This window comes from Artibeus jamaicensis, unplaced genomic scaffold (genome assembly GCF_021234435.1).
Source record: "Artibeus jamaicensis isolate MK-2021 breed Jamaican fruit bat unplaced genomic scaffold, CSHL_Jam_final contig_76, whole genome shotgun sequence".
NCBI classification, from domain to species: Eukaryota; Metazoa; Chordata; class Mammalia; order Chiroptera; family Phyllostomidae; genus Artibeus; species Artibeus jamaicensis.
In genome coordinates, this window is record NW_026521954.1 from 3,002,478 (window position 1) to 3,024,373 (window position 21,896).

Here is a 21,896-nt window from a genome sequence, read left to right on the forward strand (position 1 = left end):
TTTCCAACATTCTTTCTTTGTAAAAGGCATTTTCTGTTTCCAGAAGCAATTTATACATGAACTGTTCTGAAAGCAAGATAGGGATTTTTCTTATATTTTGGAAGGAAATTAGTTAGTCTATGTTTTACTCTTCTCTAGGAGTTGTTTTATGGGTGATGATAAACAGTAGACATTGCCTGTGCTCTTTATTTCTGATAGTCCTACTTTGAAGCTACACTTGACCCAATCTGCAGAGATTCCTTGTTTTCATTAGGATAGGCTAAGTAGCAGTATCATAGACCCCAGTATGGCAGTGGCTTACTCAGTAGAAATACGTTTCGTGTTGTTCCTGATGTGTGTGAAGGTTGGTTGGGGATCTCACCTCTAAGAACTCATTCGGAGATCCAGACTGAGCAGCTTTGCTTTTTCCAGTCCACAGTGTTGCCTCAGCATTGCTCTCCCGGCCAGAAGAGGAAAGAGCTGGAGGAGAGTGATTGGGAGATTTGTAGGGCCAGGCCCACATCGCATCCTCATGACCCATGTCATTTCCTCTCTGTGCATTGGCTAGAGCTAAGTCAAAAGGTCAAACCCAACGGTAGTTTGGGAACTGTAGTCTCCTCGTGCTCCACAGAAGGGAATGACCTGTACACGTTGTGGTTCTCATTAACTTTCAAATACTTTGGGCAGTTACACTTGTAAATGTGCCTGTCTGAAGGCCATACTTAGGAGATGTGCACAGCAGCTCTGTCGCACCTTTGTTTTAATTTCAAGCAAGAAGCAGCCTACACAGCCACACTGGCAAGAGTGTCTACGATCAGACAGATCCCTACTCAGGGAGTAGGCCAGGGGGGAGGTTGGCATGTGGGCGAGTCCACCAGGTTTTGCCTGCTGGATACATGCAGTGGGAAAGGCCTGGCGGTATGACCTTGAGCAAGTCACCTGTCTGAATCTGTTTTCCTATCTGCGTCAACTGGTAGACATCTAAGGTATTTCACTGTTTTGAGAATTTGGCCTCTGGCGAAACTGCAGGATAATTACCGCATAGCCACAAAGTTCAGAGATCATTTTATAGCTTTTATAGCCATTTAATTATTTTTTAAAAACGAAAAGAAAAGCACCACAGACCTTCAAAGTGTTCATTATTTAAATGCTATTTAGGAAGCAAACAGGATTCATTTGGGCCCAGCCTAGGCGAGTGAACAGTTCAGAGGTCAGTAACCACATGAAAATGTACCTCTGATTTAGCAAGGGCGAAAGAATGTCAATCTGTGGTAACACACAGATTCATTTACTTTGGATAATTTTAAAACTTTCTGCTTATGCTGCCTTATCATTGAACTTACCCTCTTTGGGATATGGCCTTTGAAGTTTTCCCGCCGACCAAATACGATTCTCGCCCTTGGAGTCAGCTCTGTATCGCTGTTGTCTCTTTTACGAATAACATCGCTTCTGAGCAGTTCCATACCTTGACCCATTGCTACTCAGCAGGAAGAAGCAAATTATCAGTAAAGTGAGTGTTAGTTTCAAGGGATTAGTCATAAAGCCATTTGGGGGGAAATCACGTGTGTGTATGCAATCCACTGTAAGGAACGATGTTTTGTGTGCCTGAAAACTTCTGTAGGCTTTGGCCTGGAAAGGGGCAGGCCAGGCTATTGGAAAAAGTACTGGTTGCTCATTTGCTGAAAGCATTGGGCTGAGGGTTTTGTTCGCATTCAGACTATGAACATTTGGTTGGCCTACCTAGCATTAAGTAATCTTGTGAATATTTTATCATAGGATAAAAATATGCCTTGGAAAGTGGACAGGATCTGAATTTCTGGGACTTCTCTAAGTAGGATTTTGGGCATAGGAAAATAAGAGCTGTTGTACAGTTCTCAAAACATATTTTCAAAACTCCAAATCCCCCACTTTGCCTCTCACTGGGCCCACGCCAGGCCAAGTCAGTTGCTGGAGAACTGTGGTTGACAGACTTGTCTAATGAATAGAATTACTGGGACACTGTTTAAAATGGGAGAGTTCCAGACCCTTCCTTTGGTGGTGCTGATGCAGAAGCTCCAAGACAAGGCCGAGGAGCTGATTTTTGACGGGCTCTCCTGGTGATGGAGTGAGCCGGAGAGACACTGCCACAGCGCAGGGGTGCTCTCCCCGCCCCTGGTTCAGACAAGGGGCTCTCTGAGGCGCACCGTGGGGGTGAGTGTCCTGCCTGGACACAGGCGACCTGGGCGATCATCTGGCACAACAACAACTCAGAGCAGGCGCTCCCTTGATATCTGCAGACTATTGAAAAATTGGGGAAATAAGCACAGTCTCTCTCCACCTGGGTGGACGGGGAGTGGCAAATCATACTCAGAAGACCACTGGGGTGAGCCTGGAATGAGAGCTGGGAAGGAGAGGGATCTGAGAGTTCATAGCACCCGCCTCCCTGGCCTGGTATCAGTCTGTTTCACAGGAGGCTGAGCTGGTCTTCCATCTGAAGCCGGGTGACTTCAGAATTTCCTTCGCCTGCCTGTCCTCCGGGTGCACTGCCAATTTACACCTCTCCAGCCCTTCCTAGGCTTCCAAAGGAGGACCGCCCTTCCTTCTGATGGTCACATTTTTTTCTTCCATCACATTAATCTCAAAGCCTCAGCTCCAGGCAGACCAGGTGTTCTTTTTCTATGGACTTCGCATATCTTTCAGTCTAGTGGGTCTAGTGAACATGGTATCTCAAGGGGCTTCCCTGAATTGTCACCTGGTTACAAGATTGTAAAGCATGTGATTGGTTTAATGATTTAATGTTAGCCTTTAAAGTGAGTAATTTGAGAAACAATAAAATATAAAGTTCGGTGTATTAATGAGTGGAAGAAACAGGGTTTAAGTTATATATAAAGGAATGAACCATGTATTGTGGACCTCCAATAAGTGTTACTCATTGGATGAATGAATGAATGAATGAATGAATGAATGACAAGAGATTTCTGACCTCTAGAGGAAGGAGCTCTTGTTTTAAGACAATGGAATAATGCCAGAAAAACCAAGGTTTAAGTCTCAGCCTACCCCTTAGAAGTCTTATTTTTTAACACGAGTCTCCCCAAGCTTCAGTTTTCCTCACTGAAAGCAGGCTTCACAGTTCCCACCTAGTTTGGTTGTTGGTAGGATTAAAACCAGCCACATGGTACGTTCTTAGAGTGTCTGGCACATAGCCAGGGTGAAACACATGGCAGGTACCGAAGGAAAAGGGAGCAGCATCAGCCTGTGGTGTGTTATGGTGGTGAGCGGTCAAGGAGAACCTGGGTCAGTACCCTGTACAGACTGTGTTAAAGCCCGAGATGCAGGAGGCGGTAGGGGTGGGTCAAGGAGCCTGTGGGACCACCACCTCCTGGCTGCGCAGGCTTGCAAGTGACAATAAGGGTAACACTAGGAGGCATTGGGAGAGCCAGGGCATCTGTCATTCCTCCCAAGGAATCAGTTATATTGTGAGCGCCAGTTAGCTCCAATTTTAACAAAATTGATTTGATGCTATCCTGCACCTTGGGGCTTTAGTTTCCTCACCTACAAAGAAGGCCCTGAGCTCCCTCCTTCATCTGAGGGTGGGAAGGAAGTGTCGGGCCACGCGAATCTCCCCTGTGCCTTGGGGAACGAGACGATGAGATGGACTGTAATTTCCACATCCTTGTATTTTAAAGGCTGACCTTCGTGCGTGCTTAGAGCACGTGAGCAGGTTTCTGCACTTCTCATGGAGTGGATTCAGATTCTGCAGGTGATGTGGGTGAAAAGCCTCAAACTGCCGGTGACCCTGGCCATGTTAGGAAATTCCTAACAGTTGTCAAAATTCTGAGTGGTTTGGCTGTACACTGACAACAGCATTTCAGCTGACTAGTCTGCTTTGTAACTGTGCTTCCGAGAGGCTCGGGCAGAAAATGAGAGCAAGGTAATGCCTAAAAGTGAGTGCATGGCTATGGGCTAGTGGTTTACAGACCTGCTCGCTAATTCACTAACATCTGTCATGAGTCATTTGACACACACACACACAAAAGGGAAAGAGTGAGCATAAAATACTGTTTGAAATCTATAGATTTGAAATAACACGGTTATCTATTTCATCTGTGGTTTGTTGGGCTCGAGAGTCAGGACTGGGCATATTTTGTGCTGCCAGCAGGAATGAGGAATTGAGAAATCAGGAACAAGTGTTCTCTTACCCTGTAATAAAGGGCCTGACTTGGCAGAGCACAAAGATCCTACTTTTGCACCACCAAGAGCCTTCCCGATTTGGGTGGGACCCGAAGAATGGTGGGGGGGGGGGTAGTTCATGAAGCTGAGATAGAACTTTGCTGAATTAAGATTTTCTGTACCCTGTGTTGGTCACTCACATGAACAAAATTAGAACCTGTGTTTTATATTTTATACCCAGTCTTTTCTGCTGGGCAGTCAACTCATTTTTTAAAATTTTAGACAAAATCCCCAATGTAAGCTTCAGATTTCCTCATTTGACACTATCCTGCACTTCGGGACTTCAGTTTCCCCACCTGCAGTAAAACCTGTTTTGAGCACTTAAAAAGCAACTGTAGGGCCCTGGCTGGTGTAGCTCAGTGGATTGAGCGCGGGCCTATGAACCAAATGACCAGGGTTCAATTCCCAGTCAGGGCACATGCCTGGGTTGCAGGCCAGTTCCCAGCAGGGGACACATGAGAGGCAACCATACATTGATATTTCTCTCCCTCTCTCCTTCCTTTCCCCGCTAAAGATAATTTTTTTAAAAAAGCAACCATAAAAGGGTAGATGCCAAACACTGGTCAGGGAGCTTTGAGGAATTCAAGACAGTCTGACTTATACTCAGTGTGCTCCTACTCTAGTTGGGAAGACAAGATCTAAACAGGTTCAAAGTCAAATACTAAGAATAGTAGAGTGAAGTAACAACCCAGAACTATAGAGATAACACGTCACTGGGCAGCATATGATGAATTACCAAATAGAAGTGCCCAGGCAATAGGGCTTTCACAATTCAGAGGTGGGCGAAGACCTCGTGGGTGCCTGCCGGTGAGGTACTGCCCAGGCCTGGTTTTCTGTTGTGAAATTCAAGCCTCGTTCCTTCCTTCCTTCACTCCACGGATATTTATGGAGCTACTAGGATGTGTCAGGGGCTGGGGGTACAGAGGTGAGGAGACAGACAAGGGCCCTGATGTTCTCCAGAGTACAGTCTGGTGGGGGCAGCCAGACGGTGAGCAAATGAACTCCCAAGCGGTTAAGCACAGATCGTGATGAGAGGAAGCCTACACCAGGCAGTGGGAGCAAATGAAAAGGGAAGCGGTTTAATTTGGGGCGTTGGGAAGGCTTCCCTGTGGAAGTAGCATTCGAACTAAGATCTGAGAATAGAGTCCACCCCAGGTACTTGGTGAAGGAGGAACACTGCTGGGCCAAATGAACTAGCATCTTTAATTTCCACAATTAATTAGTTTAGGCAATGCGAATAAAGGCCAGAACGCAGTTATCGTTGTTCTGCGTTCTGGACATGAGGCGAGTCAGTTTGCAATGAGCATGTGCTTCTGCGCATGCACAAACCCCCCCCTTTTGCTTCTACAGCCTCCCGCTCCCCCTGCAGCTCTGCCCTCCCACTGCATAGCGCATATCAGAGGATGTGGGAAGATCATCCCGGATCCCCAACAGGTTTGCTTCTGAGTTTCCCAGAAGCTCCTGGGGAGGCATTCAGGGAGTTGGATCTTTTAACCACCCAAAGCTTTGTATGCCCTCTTTCCTGGATGTGGCCATGACCTCCTAGAAAGTCCACTGTGCTCGGGTGGCTGTCCCTGAGCCCTCACTGAGCTAGGATCATCACTAGTCCTAGTCTTCACGGGTGACCACACAAGTCCGCCCCAGCCACTCACCTTTCTGAATCTTATTTCCTGGAGCCACATCAGAAAAATTGTTGAGGCAGTCATTGTTTTTCAGGTCACCCTGACTTCACTGATTAGAGAGGCAGGCTCCTGTGCCCTAAGCACACCTGCAGAATGACAGTCCTTCTGGGACTGCCCCGAATTGAAGTCCCAGCTTCGCCACTGCCTCCGTGTGACTTTGGACAGATTGCTTCTCTGAGTTCAGGTAAATCTGAGACATGCTCGCCTGAAACCCATTGCATTAGGTGTGCTTTGGAATCCAGAACACTTCAGATTTTAGAAAGATAATACATTGCATGCACTCCACGTTGCTTAATTCCTCTAGCTATGCCTTGAACGATGTCCGCTATCCAAACGCATCACTCTGTCTTCATTAGAGCATATGGGTGTGCAGACATATTGGAAAAAAGGAAGTCAGCAGAGAGTTGCAGTGGAGACTAGAGTCTAGATTTGACTGCTCACTGATTTCTGAACGCGACTCGGTTTTTCAGAGTAGTAGTGTCTCTCCCAGGTGAGGTGCGTGTCTTGGGAGGATGCATGGAGGGGATGTGTATAAAGTGCTGAGAACGGAAGGCACGTGTAAGCTGTTGTCGTAAAGTAAACTTACTGTGACTATCGAACCCCTGTCAGCTGAGTATAAACAGAATCTGCACTGTCATTTTCTTCTCTTCTTTCTCCCCAAAATGGGCCCTGACCGTGCACCAGGCACACTGCTAGGTGCTGCCAGAAGCCAAATATGAACCAGACAGGCCTCCTGCCTTGTTGTAGTATAGTCAGGGCACCCATGCCGGGCTTTTCGCCTCCCTCTTCGACTTTTATTAGTTTGCATCTTTCACTTTTTCCTTAATATTTCCAGGCCAGGCTATTTGGATTATGTTAAAATCAAACCAACCCCCAAATACACTGTTTTGCCTTGTATGCTCTCAAATTGCCCATTTAAAGGAGAGAGGATAGGAAACAATGACACATGACCCAAGTTCCTGGAAATGGCTCTTGGATAGGAAGTTGTAGTTGAGACAGCAGTGAGAGGAAGTACAGTTCAGTTGAATGAGCACTTAGAGTGGGCTGGAGGGCAGTGGTTACTCCGGTGCACTTGTGCTGAGTTCGTTTTTTGTGCCAGGTGCCGAGCGCGGCCCAGGATTATAAAGATAAACAAGGCAGGCACTGTGTACCCTTTAAGGGATCTGGTGTTTGCTGATGTTTATTGTTTCTGTGTGTGCCTGGCGGTACCAGCCAACCTCTCTGAGCCTGTGTTCTTATCTTCAAAACAGAAGGGCTGCAGTAAGTTATAACTAAGGCCCCACTTTACCTTCAAGGTGTGTGGTTCTTAAAATTACTTAACACATTGGTCAATCACTGTGTGTCACTCTGGGATTCGAGTCAAGACTACGGCCTTTTGTTGCAATAGGGGAGACTTGAGGGGGATCTGAAGAAGGACTTGTTGATAGTAATAGTGTTTGAACGTATTTTGTTCGGGCATATCATCTCCCCAAGCGAGGTTATTTCATTTCTCAAATGATGAGTACTGCCTAGTGTCAGGCTCTATTTTAGGGGAAAAAGCCCCTTCTCTCATGGAGCTCACATTTCAGTGGGGCAGAGACAGAATAAGAAGTGATAAAAATGAATAAACAATTTCAGATACTAATAAATGCAAAGATGAAAAATAAAGACAGGAAAGAGGAGAGTGCAAAGTTAGTGATTGGAGGGTTGTTTTCAAACAATGGTCAGGGAAGACTTTGTGGAGGCGATGTTAGAGTAAAGAGCTAAATGGGGGGTGGGGGTCAGGGGGTGGGGAGAGAGCCCTTTGGCTGGGAAAGGAAATTCCAGGCGAGAGCTGTGAGGCTGAAGGCGGGGAGGTGAGGAATGAGGAATGGCCAGGATGCTGGTGGCGCCCCCAGAGGGAGTTTAGGGCTGGGAGGGAGGGCGGGCATGAGGTACAGAACCACGCAGGTTTCTGGAGGGAGTCCGGGGAAGGATTCGGGGTTTTATTCCAAGTATGAGGAGAAGGCATTGGAGAGTTGTGGGGAGGGGGGTGGCATGACTTCATTTAACAAGAAAGGCTGCTCTACCAGAATATGGATTCAGCCATCATTTATCAGGAGTGAGTGTAGCCCTGGTGTAAGGTAATTTCGTCCAGCCTCGTACTGCTGATCTGGACTAGATGAATTTTTAACATCCCAACAGTTGAAATACATTGTGTTTTTATTTATATTCATGCCTTTTCTCTATATATTTCTTTTACAAAAGGCTTTGTATGAAGATGGATTGTTTTCTAAAGAAAATGTTGCCATTTTTTTACTTAATGCTCATGCAGTCTTTTGTCTTCCTTTTTAGTTGCAACTTCTGAAAGATACGCTATTTCACTCTCCCTGCCATTCTTTCCTGTCTACTTCCTTCTTCCCTCCCTCTGTCCTTCCTTTTTTCCTTTTATTAAATAAATGCTTAATGTTTGACAAGACACCTAGATTCCCCAAGTACCAGTGTTAATAAAACCCAGTGTTTTGGGTTGTATTTGCTTGGTTGTTGTTGTTTTCTTTCCTTGTCCAAAAATATCCTGGGAATATTGGATGGTATTCACAGATGGTGGAATTGAAACTTCCAGTTGTTTTCTTTATACTCACCCTGTTTGAGACATGCCCTTACTTGTGATATGTAGAGTCTGCATTGCAAAAGTGAAAATGTACTCGAGTATGTTAAATGACTAGCAATTTCCAGGCCTGTCCATGCTGTTGTGAAAGGTAAGATTTCGTTCTTTTTTACTGCTGTGTAGTATTCTATTGTATAAATGTACCACAGCTTTTTACCCACTCATCTACTGATGGACACTTGGGCCGTTTCCAGATCTTGGCTCTTGTAAATAATGCTGCAGTGAACATAGAGGTGCATATTTTCTTTGAATTAGTGTTTTGAGTTTCTTCAGATATATTCCCAGAAGTGGGATCACTGGATCAAAAGATAGCTCCATTTTTAATTTTTTGAGGAAATTCCACACGGTTTTCCACAGTGGCTGTACCAACCTGCATTCCCACCAACAGAGCAGGAAGATTCCCTTTTCTCCACATCCTCGAGAATGCTTGTCGTTTGTTGATTCATTGATGATGGCCATTCTGACAGGTGTGAGGTGGTATCTCATTGTGATTTGAATTTGCATCTCTGATGATTAATGACATTGAGCATCTTTTCATGTGTCTGTTGGCCATCGGTATGCTCCCTTTGTAAAAGTGTCTGTTCAGGTCCTTTGTTCATCTTCTTGGCATTGAGTTGTATAAGTTCTTTATATATTTTGGAAATTTATCCCTCATCAGATGTATCATTGGTGAATATGTTCTCCCATGCATTGGGTTGCCGTTTCATTTTGTCGATGGTTTCTTTTGCTGTGCAAAAGCTTTCAGTTTATGCTAAGTGAAGCCAGTCAGTCAGGGAAAGGCAAATACCATATGATCTCACTTCTCCGTGGAATCCAATCAACACAATAATTTAACAAACAAAATAGAAACAGAAGCCTAGATACATAGAACAGATTGATAGCTGTCAGAGGGTAGGAGTGTCGGGGGGGCTGGGTGAAAAAAGGTGAGGAGTTAAGGAAAAAATTATATATATATGACACAGGACATGGGCAACTCATGGTGATAGCCAGAGGGAAGAGGGGGTGGAGGAAGGTAGCAGTGGGTAGAAGGGGGGAAATGGGGATGGATAGAGACTTGACTTTGGGCAGTGAGTGCATGATGCAGGGTGCAGATGACGTTCCTTTGAGTCGTACACTTGAAACCCGTATGGATTTATTAACCAATGTCGCTCCAATAAATTCAATAAAAAACAATTAATTAATTTAATTAACCAGCAGTTTAAATTGAGATAAAATGTCTTTTGAATTCATCAGCCTCAAACCATATGTGTTTTGTGGGCTCCCTATTAGTTATTTAAAGCTCAGCTGTGACACAGCCCATGACGGCCCGTGTGGTCTCTGGTGTGGAAGCGGCTCCTTCTCAGTTACCTTGAGAAATATTTGTGGGCAGACCAGGATGGCTACCCAATGAGCGGAATAACTGCCCGCTTTTATGTTCAGGAAATATATATCAAAGCCACAAGAGGGCAGCTTGTCCAGTGAAACTTGGGATAAAAAGTGCTGTTCTTTAGACAGAGGATAAGGAGGGAGAATTTTCAAAGCGCTTCTTACAGAAGAAAGCTCTTTTACGTTCCTGACCAGCTTCATCCCATCAAAGAGATTTGGAAGTTGAAAGTATGGAGTCAGGTTCTTTCATGCAAATCTGTTTCTTCCTTCTTTAGAATATAACGACCCATTCTCCTGTGGATCCCCCTTCTTCCTGTCTTTCATCTCTTCAATCTTTGTTGAAGTGTAATTTACATATAGTAAATTTCACACATTTCAAGTGCTTTTTAAACACATACAGCCTTGAAATCACCGCCCTCGTCCAGACAGGAATTTCTATCCTCTAGAAAGTTCCCTTGTGCCCCTTTTCAGTCAAGCCTCCCCTTGCACACTCTGCAGGCCCATGACCCCCTCATCTTTGAAAACATTTTGCCTAAGACAAAGGATTTTGTAAATTTACCATAAAATCATGGTCATGTACAGATATTCCCTTCTAAGAGGCTGTGGGAGAAGCCTGGAAAGATCAAGGAAATAGTCTGTCTTTTCCAAGGTAGTTACTGCAGATAAACTTCTGCTCTGCGGTTGTGGTTGTTGGTTTAACCTGACTCATGTTCACTGAGAGGGAGAACTGTTAATTGCACAGTCATTAATTATGCATTTGTTCTTTAAAGTTTATTTCTGCTTTAATAATCCCTAACATTGATCACACTTAAGTACCATCTGTATTAATGAAGTCAGGGGATCCCTTGAGGGAAGTACCATTATCATCATGCTCACATATGGCTTTGACAGATAAAAAGAGTGAGTGGAGGGGTGTAAATGGTAATGGAAAACAAAATACAATGAAGATTAAATAAAAAACCACACACACCCTTTTACGTACATCATCTAGTCAAGTAACCTTAAAACAGTAAATAAAATAAAAGGGCTATTTGCCAGTAAAAAGAAGAGAAAAAAGAGTGAGTAGAGTTAGTTTCCTAATATAAGATAAATGAAATTAAAAGCTCCTTATGAAGTACATGTTTTCGTTGGTCGAAGTACCCAGGTTTAAAAAAACTAGGGCCTCTCTTTACGCACATAACGTCCTTGGGCAATGTCACCCAGGGCCATGGTTGAATGCCATGACAGTTCCAGTTATGAATCCCTGACCTTGACCACCAAGCACCCCTCTGTCTGTCTCTCTAGTTCCTGCCTTCAACTTCTCCTGATGGGTTGCCCTCCCTTTAGCCCGGCCTTTTGAATTGTGGTCGGAATGATCTTGCTAACATGCAGTTTTGGCAGTGTCACCTTCTGATTAACAGTCTCCAGTGGTTCACTGTGCAGTACAGTGTGAGCTCTGGCCCTTGCTTTGTTCAGCTGCCCTCCTTGCTGCTCTGCACTGCCCACCTTCAGTCTAGTTATTTACCATTGTCCAAAGATTCCATGCCCTCTCATGTGCCTGTGCCCAGGGACTGGCTGTTCCTTCTGTCTAGAAAGTACCCGCTTTTTGTCCGTCATGCCTGTATGTATGCCAGGCAGATTGCACCTCAGTCTTCAGGAGTTGGCTGACAGCCTTGATTAACCTGGACAGACTTGGAATCATCTTTTTCCCACTTTCCATGGCCTCTCGCATATTAAACTGGTGTCACATTGTTTTAGAATGTTCTCGTGGCATCTCTGTGCCCTGCTAACCTGCACCCTCCTAAAGGGCAGCAACTTTTGTCTTTTCAACTTGGTACTTCTAGCCTAGCTCCAGACCTGGACTGCCTGTCAAGACCATTACACACCATGAAGGCAGAGAAGACACCTATTTTATTCAGCACCCGCTATTCCCAGTGTCTGGCAAAGGGCCTGGCCTATAGTAGCTGTTGAATTAAAATGTGTTAAAAGCATGAATTGTGGGTGTTTTTAAACATCAGTTGTTAAATATCAGATCACAGGGGTTTAGCCCAGGGATTGCAGCTGAAGGGTCACCAGCATATTTAAGGCACACATGTATTTTGTATGTCCTTACAGTGTTTTAGAGTTTTAAAATTTGATGGCCGTAGGTGGAACGTGTCCTCTCCTGTTTACCACTGTCTGCACCACTTCTATTGTCTTGCTCTTTGCTTCACTCATTTGTTGCCTGCCTGGTCCTGGGACATAAGGTTGAAGGGTGTAGGGAGTGGGACAGTGAACTAGTTTGTTACAAGAAAGTACCACAGATTGGGTGGCCTAAACAAGATAAATTTGTTTTCTCACAGTTCTGGAATTCTGGAGGCTGGAAGTCCAAGATCAAAGTGTCAGTAGGTTTATTTTCTCCTGAGGTCTCTCTCTTTGGCTTGTAGATGGTCACCTTCTCACCGTGTCCTCGCATGATTGACCCTTAGTCTGTATTTGAATGTGTCCTAATCTCCTCCTATAAAGACATCAGTCATATTGGATTAGGGTCCACCCATATGACCTTACATCATTAATCAGTTATCTCTTTAAAGGCCCTGCTTTTAAACACAGTCACATTCTGACATACTCGGGGCTGGGGCTTCAACATACAAATCTTGAGGGACACCGTTAACCTCTTAACGGGCAGGAGTGTGAACTCTTCGAGTACTGTGGCCTCTGCCTCGTGTCTGAGGCATGTTTTATGTGACACATTAATAAAGAGGAACTCGGAACAGTCGGAGAGAGGGGTTTGCTCTCCAAGGCAGAACCTGGACCAACAAACCGTGCACCTGCTCAGAGATCTGATCGCTCTGATCTTGGGGACGTATTCATTGTTCTTCAACAGCTGACATTTAGTTAATATGCCAGGTAGAAGTTAGGTACTTTTTGGTTTGGAAATACATATTTTTTCATTCTGTCCACTCTAAAAACTGGCATGTGGGCTGCAAACCTTCCCTGTTCAGGGTTCAGCGCACAGTGGAGGTAAAAGCCGGATAATGACAGGGCACCGCCTCCGTTTGCTGTAAGTAAACAGCTAGGTCCTTTATTACCCTTGAAATGCATTTGTGACACAGGTTGGACTCCAGAGAAGCAAGTCGAATGCCAAGTTTCTGTGGGCCAAAGTCCTTCAAGCACGGTATGTTAATCAAAAGCTCAACCTTAGTTAATTAGGCCACTGAGTTGGGAAGAACTTTGGAACAAATGATTACTGAGTTGGACCAAGGAGTTAGCAGAATTCAGTGTTTTATTTGCCATAGGTAGGTCGTGGGCCCATGATCTTTCTTGGAGAGGGTGGGAGTGAGACTCTTAATGGAGTTTCATTCGTTCTTCATGGGGAAGTAGCATAAGAAAATCTACTGTACAGAACCTAGCTAATCAAGTGTATTTACTTAAAGATGAGCTGAATAGTTATGGAATATGAGTTATATATGAGCAGGAAAGCCAGCTATAAAGGGCTCCCAAAGGTAAAGGAACATTTAAAATGCTAACAGCTCACAATGCCTTAAAATTTTTTGAGTGTTTGGTGATTTACCCTAAAATACCACAATTTAATGTGCCTTCTGCAGGGAGAAATTTAGAGGAATATAATCATCACTGTTGCTGTTCATGAGTGTTTTCTTTGATATGGGGCCCTCGAGGGCTTCATGTCTGTCATTTTATTTATTGCCAGAGTGTCCTTAACAGGTAGGTTACCTTAGGCCCAGGTTAAATGAATTAAAGGAGGCTCAGAGAGGTTGAGTAAAATGCCCAAGAGCACCAGCTAGCAAGCAGTCGAGCTGAGTTTTGAGCACCTGCGCAAATCTGTGATCTTCTCTTCCTTGTTAATACTGCCTCTTTGCACATTTCCATCTCTGTCTTCATCAGAGTAAGACTTTGTTCCTTGACTGCCCTTTAGCTAATATGAACCTGGATAGCCTTGCAGAATTGATCTATTTTCTTCATGTATGTGGGCTGGTGAAGATTTTCCTATACTGTCTGATTATCTAGTTTTCCCTGTAATCTGTGCACACACAGAGATGTGTGAAGATAATAATAAAACACTGTATTTCTTCTTACCCCCTCCTCCTATATTACACTTATTAATCACATGTTCCTTGTTAGAGGTCTCTGGTTCAGTGGTGTTATCTTTTCCATGTCACAGTCCGTGTCACAGAGGCATTGGAAGGACAGATACCTTGTGTCAGGTCGGCCAGCAGAGACCAGCCATTCCTGAGTTCACCAAAGAGGTTTGGTAAGTCACGCTGGCTACCACCTCACCACGGCTCAGAGGAACATAATCCAGGGGTGGAGAAAATTAGGTGAACATTACATAGTGACATTCAAATGCTAATCCCCTCTTTTTTTTTTCCTTAACCAACACATGTTGTTCTGCTTCTGGGTGTTTGCTCGATTTACTAGACCACGGTGCTCTGTCAATTTGTAAGTGTGAATGTCTCCAGAGGGACACAGACACAAAGAGGGACAGAATCTGTACTCGAATGACTTTGCTTAAACTCTCTTCATACCGAGTTTTTTCCTATAGAGTTTTCTGCATTTTGTCAATGCTAGAATGCACTGTGTCCCGCCCCCAACAATTTAAAATGTCTAAAATTGGAATGCATCTTCTGGAGACTTAGATTTGGTGATTCCTTTGATAATCTCCGAATGACCAGCATTAAGGTGTTCTACCTCCTATTTTTCACAGAATACAAATGCTTTTTTCTTTATTTCGAAGGTACAAATTAGTATTTTTCTGTGAAAGAATGAATCAATAAGAATTCTATACTTACCAAAGAAAGAATTTAGGGTTCTAATACTGAGAGAAAAACTAGTTTTTCATTGACTTCATATGGCAGTTCTGAGATTAGTAGCCCTGGGACCTCATAAGCAGTGGTGATGGCACTCGGAACAGCCCTGTGACATCATGGAGCAGCCTCCTGGGCAGCGGATTCCAGAATCAGACACTGACTGTAACCTGAGCCGGTTCCCCTCCAGCAGTCAATACCATAGAACTTGCAACTAAAGTACTGCACTGTGCCTTCCCAATGATTTCTCAGTATCCATTCATCTGTGAATGAGGTCAAGTCCACATTCATGTTACATGCATAGGAAAACAGCATCTTTACAGAGCGAATGCCATAGATTGGGCAGGAGTCCCAAAGCCACAGGTTTTTAGCGGCTTGAAGATCTGCAGAACTTCCATTTTGTGGGGCCCCATGGAGGATAGAATACTAATCCTGAAATCAGTAGGGGTGCAGGTAAAAATGGGTTAACAAACTTTTTCTGAGCACTTGCTTTGTGCCAGGCTTTGTGCTAGGTGCTGGGTAATTAAGGGAGAAAAACAGAAAGGATTAGATTTCCGCCCCTTGGAAGCTGGTCTAGTAGTCAAGGCAGACCTTAAATAATAAAGGAGTAATGAGTGAATTGAAGAAGTGTAAGGAGTTAGGGGAGTTTAAAATCGGAGCTTTAACCTAATCATTAGTGGGAGGGACAGCCATCAGGGGAAGCTTTTTGGAATGGAAGTGGCATTTTAACTGTGACCTGAAGGAAACAGGATGGTTTCCTAGGCAGAGGGAGACTGGGGGCAGGCGGTGGTGTCAGTACCCACCGATTTCGTCCATCGCCATTCGTCCAGATGAGAAACAGCCTTTCTTGAGGGTCTCAACGTGGGCGGGTGTCAGGTTCAAGGATTAACTGTGAACCTCATGGGGGAAGAGGTAAAGGGACAGTGACTTCAGATAAACAGACCTCTGTTGTGAGGACTTGGTCAAATTTTTGGAGGAATCTTTAAAACCCCTTACAGATTGATTTCACACGGATAGATTTTTACTGTTTTTTGGTTCTTGGTGGTTCAGACATAAATTCTTTCTTCCCTGTCGACATTACTTCCCAGAGCTGGATCCCAGGTCCCGTGTTCCTGCCAGTCCTGAATTCCCTCCAGCTCTGTGTTCGGAGTTTCTCTCACCTACCTCCCATAGGGAGGTGGTGGGCTTCTAGTGAAGAGATTGTTCTCGACAGCAAATGTGTTGTTTTCTTTTTCTCTACTTTCTTGATGGCATCAGGGAAGGGTGATCACTGGCGTGATTCCCCCCCCCCCCCCCCACCCACCCAAAGGACAGATTTTACAAAATAGGTGGTTTATAGAGAACAGACAGGGGCCAGCTACTTGACCCTGTTTCTGCTTTTGGATCATTATGAGAGGCTCAGGTTTCAAGTCTTCACGCTCTGTGTTGACATTTTCTGTCAAGAGCACTGCTGAGCTGAGGCACTTGGACCAATAACTTTTAGTTACGACAGATTCAGAAGTTGGCACACGTATATGTGCGTATACATACACGTACACACAGAACCTCGGTTCCTGTAAATTGGCCATCTCAGGCTTGCTGGTTTCTTAATCATGAGTGAATTTGGTGTGGGGGAGAACCAGAGCTAGATCTCAATCTCTCTCTCTTCTCTCATTCTCTTCAGAGAGGTCTATTCAAGAGGCCTTCTTTTAATTTTTACTCTGGCAGTGGTGAAGGGGAGGTATTTACTGCAGCCTGAGATAAGATTGGTCTGTTTTCCTTGTACAGAAGGGAAGAGAATCACTGGCTATGAGTGATATAAAGAAATCTGAACTTTTAGTATGAACTTCTGGTGACCTCCTCGACCAGTCCTCTTAAAAAATTATTGTCTAGATAATGGCCTTATTTTCCTCAAGCCACGGAATGTCTGTGTTCGGGGTGTAGGCATCAGAAGTCAGATGGTGAAGATTCTTAGGAAAGGCAAAGGGAGGAAAAATTCACAGAGTTCCTGATGGGAAACTTTAAATTAAATAGCAAAACACATTGAATGCTGACCCTTTCCTACTCATTGTAGCCTAGATTTCCATTCCAAGTAAGTTAATAAAGGAAGAAGTGGATATTAGTTAATCTACAAGCTGAAAATGCAAGTTGCTTTTGGAAAGGAGGAAAAGGTAGGCTACTTAAGACATTGTTTTCTATGGTGAATGGCTCTTCGTGCTTCTGAGTTGTAGTTGGTGTTTAGTGGTCACAGATCTCGCCGAAACAAATTTCCCCCAAATTTCTAAAATGTACCAGAAGGTATTTATTGTAGAAAATGACCTTCCTATCATTCTTTTACCCCGAGAAGGCAGACTGTAGTTCAGATAAGATTTAAGGTAGGATTTGTATAGTTGTACTGTGTGTCCATGTGCAGGAAACTTACTGAAGATTCAGTACACACAAAGGTTCTCCTTTGTTAGTCAGCCACTAATGGGGACCTCTCACGAGGTGACTCCAGGGTGCTGAAGGCAATCCCCAAGAGCAGGTTTTAAATGTGATTTTTCAGCCTTTTTACTGGGAAATAGAAGAGATGTTTTTCCATCACATGTTACTTCTTACTGTTTACTTGCTCCACGTGACTTAATTCTACACAGAGGGGGAAACAAAGGCCCGTAACTTAATATGAATAAACCTACAAAGGACCCCCATGTGAAAGATACCAGGGCAAGCAAATAAAGGATACAGAGATGATTCAGACACAACCCTTGCCCCAGAAGAGTTTAAGAATGAAAGCTTAAGCATCTAGTTAAGAAGAAATATTAACAATAAAACTGGAGTTAAAACCAGCAACATCGTAACTCAAATACTTAATGGCATGTTTAAAAATGCAGTAGAAGTGAATGGACCTCATCTCTCATCTGTATACAGATATCGCAGAGAGTAAATTCATCACCTCTCACTGTTTTCTGATCTCTGATCCCGTTCAACAAAAGTGCTAATTCAGGTTTGGGGCCAGGTAGCCTTGAGAACTTATGTAAAGGTAACCTTGAAGTCCTTTGCAGTTGGTAATGATCCATGTGCAATTAACACAGTGCTATAAGCTGAAAAACTTCCCAAAATGCCGTGGTGTCAGAGTCATTGGGCCCAGCCGACCCAGAGTCATTTGTGGGTTCAGTCGACCAGTGACTTCATAAGAAGGCATTTCTGTAACTAGGATGATCCGGAGGTCTGGTTTCCAGATCCCAATGAACAAAGGTTTGGCAAAACTGGTTTTCATCGGGAGTAAGTTTTTGAAGGGTGTTTGTGGTTAATCACAAACTGAATGATTCCCCTTTCTAAAATTATTTCACTCACTTGGGCACAAGTTTCACAGAGCCAGTGTTCCTTTGGCAGCATGCTCCTTGATGACTTGCTATTTGCCAAACAACCTTACCCGTTTTCAAAACTAAAAAGGCAGAGCAGTGGCTCTGGGCTGTGACTCAACCAACAGCATGGCTGACAAGCGGATGTTCACCTACAAAAGGAGGCTTGTCTTCCTAAAAGAAAGAGGTTTGTCTCCCTACCCTGGACAAGGAAGAAGAAAGCTGTGGGCACTGACAAAATGTGTGTGTCTTTTGGCAGAAGAACGGGTCGATGATGGAACTGTGCTTTGTAAGAGGATGTTTGGTGCTGTGAAAAGCAAGAATACTCCAAGGTTATGAGGCTGAGATCTGCAGCTCAAGTCAGCGCCAAACCTGTAGGCAAATTTCATGGGCAGCACTCAAATGTCAGCCTTGAAGTTTCCAAGAACAAGGTCTTCAAATCAGTCATTAGACATGCATCAAAGTTACGCTGAGTCGGGGCCTCATCCAAGGCTGTGCGTCGGGTCACCAGGCTGCCCCCAGGTGTCAGCAGCTGCTTCAGCAAGGCCCGACAGAAATAGAATGTCCGACATTACTTTGGCCATACTCCCAGGGGTCTGTGCGGCCAAGAAATAACAGTAACGGAGCGACCACGTTGCTTTTGTCAAGAATAACAAAAATTCTGTGTTCCTTTGGTGAGGTCCTTTTGAAACTAAGGCCTAGGTCAGCAAAATATAAGGGACTCTTAAGGAAAGAATGAAGTGATTACTGAGGACTCAGGCTGGACTGGAAGGGGCCGAACGCAAACCTTTAAATCTAGACACGTCAGTCAGGCTTTAGCCAGTGTGGCCTCATTTGGTTGGGCATCTTTCCGCAAACTGAAAGGTCACCGGTTTGATTCCTGGTGGGACACAAGCCTGGGCAGCGGGCTCGGTCCCTGATCGGCCCATGCGGAAGGCAACTGTCAATATTTCTCTCTCACATTGATGTTTTTCTCCCTCTCTCTTTCTCACTCCCTTCCCCTCTCTACAATCGAAAGTAAAAATAAAAATTTAAAAATATAAATAAATCTAGGCATGTCAGTACCTACTGATTTTGTCCATTTCCATTTGTCCAAATGATTCTTAGAATCATTAAATGTTGGAGTTAGAAGGAACCCTAGAGGTGATGGTGAAAATAAATGATAAATAATGATGACATTTATTGAGTGCTTACTGTGTGCCAAGCACAAAAAGAAGTCTTTTACTTACATTATCTCCTTTACTTGTATGTCCTCATGTAATTTCCATAGCAACCCCATAAAGGAGATGTTAGTCAAATAAGGACACTGAGGAATAATGGAATATGTCAGTTGTACAGTTAGTTCACGGCAGAGCTGGCACACACACCCAGATCAGTCTGAGGCCAGAGTCGACACTTTTTTTTTAAGAAAAGAATTTTTAAAAATTTATTTATTTTGACTTATTTTTTTAGAAAGAGGGGCAGGGAGAAAGAAAGAGGGAGAGAAACATGGATGTGAGAGAGAAGCATCTGTTTTGGCTGCCTTCTTCTATACACATGCCGACTGGGGACCGAGCCCGAAACCCAGGCGCGTGTCCCAACCAGGGATGGAACTGGTGACCTTTTACCTTAAATGACGAGGCCCAACCACCTGAGCCACGCTGGTTAGGGCCAGAATCAACACTTTTTAACTACTCATTCCTTAGAGGGCCAAGTGATCTTCAGGAAAAGGCCTGTGCACTGACCCGAGTTCATTGACTGATGAGAGTCCCTGGGAGTTCTCTGATGCATGGTTCAGTGAAGATAACAAAGGGATGTATTGAAAAGGACAGCTCCTCCACTCTGGAGTAGGACCCGTATAGTTTGACACTGGGTTCTGGGCCTCCAGTCCTCCCTCACCAAGGAACTGGCTGCACCTCTCGCGCAGGGAGCCGGCAGCACACTTGGTCAGACCTGGATCCCACACTGCTCCTCGGACTGTTCTTGCTCTGGGACATCTGCTTGTGCTTCGGGTTTCAGTCATTTAGAGAACTTTGAAAAAACACCCACGCACACGGCCCACTCACTGAGACTCCGATTTAACCGGTCTGAGGAGGAGGAGCCCAATCGTCAGTACTTTTTGAGAACTCCAAAATTGAGTCTTATGTACATCCATTGAGGACAACCACTGGTTTATACTTGTATTCATTAACAGGTAACTGGCTATGTACCGCTTTTTGCAGAGAGCATAATGTATGTTCTGTAGCAGCTGTTCTTATTTTTGTTTTTCCTGTGATCTGAGAAGATGGATTGGGGCTTAAAAACTTTGCCGCCTTGGAAGACACTGTCCCTGCTTGACACAGTTCTGTCTGGGGGTGGATTCCTTGTTTACACCACCCCATTACACGTCCTGGGGACTACACCTGCACGTCCTCCCTGCAATGCTGCTCAGAATGTATGGTTTAATTACTTTACACCTAAAATCTTGTAGATTGCAATGAGCTATAAGCTATTGGTGCAGCTTAAAGATCAAAGGGATGTTTTGTCTTATGACAACCCCTGCTATCTATATGTGGTATTCACTTCAAATATACACAGACCTGCACACACGTGTATTTTAGTTCCATTTTAAGTCTTGAGGGGAGGTCTTAAAAATCTTGTCTGACCCTTCATTAGACACCAGAGGTTGCTCTAGACCAATACCTTGATTCTGAAATGAGGAAACCCAGTCTGGGGTTGAGAGAGAGGGGGTCCATGGTCATGTCCAGGTCTAGAACTTACATCTCTTGATGCTAATGGTCTTTTCTCTTTACCCTGCTGCCTTACTTAAAATTTTCTTTCGTAGCCTTTCCTCTTTATTCACACTACTCCTTCATAGTCTTAGTCTGAACTTTATTCCTAAATTATTATAATATCTTTGGAAAGAGGAAAAAAGAAACAAACTTGGAAGAATCCCCATCAAAATGCCAATAGTGGTGAAGTTTGAATGGTATAGGTCTAGTTTTAATTTTCTATTTGCTTTTATGTGATTTATACATATTTTTCAATAAACAAGCATTGCTTTCCTAAAGAAGAAACAAAAACCACTAGTGGAATAGCCTTTTACTGGTCTCCGAATGTATATATCCATTATGCAACCCATTCTGTGGCTCACTGTCCGATTTGCCTTCCTAAAATTTGTCCTCCTCCAGTCCTCATCCTGCTTAAATGTTCAGGGGCACCTACTGCTCTTGAGAAAAATCCAAACTCTTGGAATCCAAAGGTCTCCTTAACCTAGTCCCACCTTCTGGTGCCCTTATCTCTGCCACACCCAACAAAATCCTCCTCCCTCCTGGCCTACCAGCAGTTCCCGGTCGGAGAACCAGGAGAACTCTATCCAGTTCCCTCTCAAATGCTGTTTTCCACTTGGAGAGCTCTGCACTCTGTCCTTTCCTTGCACAGGTCCAAATGTTGTCTCTCTAGGTTCAGCTCAAGTACTTCCCCCTCCAGCTCATTTTTGTCACCTTTTATCTGTATCTGGGATGGCAGATAGGTTTATATCAAGTTCAGGCAACTGGGAATACTGAATTTGTCACACAGAGACTCCCGAGAGCCCGTATGTGCTCAGAGAGAGAGTTCTGTGATCAGTAGTGGTTTCTGCCACTGGCACAAAAGAGAGGAATGACAGAATGTGCACCATGTATTTTCCGTTCAGTTATTTACCTATAACTACTCTTTTAGACCATAGCTACATGTGGCTATTTAAGTTTAGATCACTTAACATTAAATGCAATTAAAATTTCACCACCTTGGTTGTACTACCCACATTTCAAGTGCTCGATAACCATATGCGGCTACCGGACACGAATTGTGCAGCAAAGGTAGAGAACCGTTGCAGAAACTTTTATTAGCCCTGTTTTAGCCAAATAGTTACATAACAGCATATTTGTTTTGCGTGTGTGCCTTATTTTCTCAGCAAGTGCAAAAGCACTTT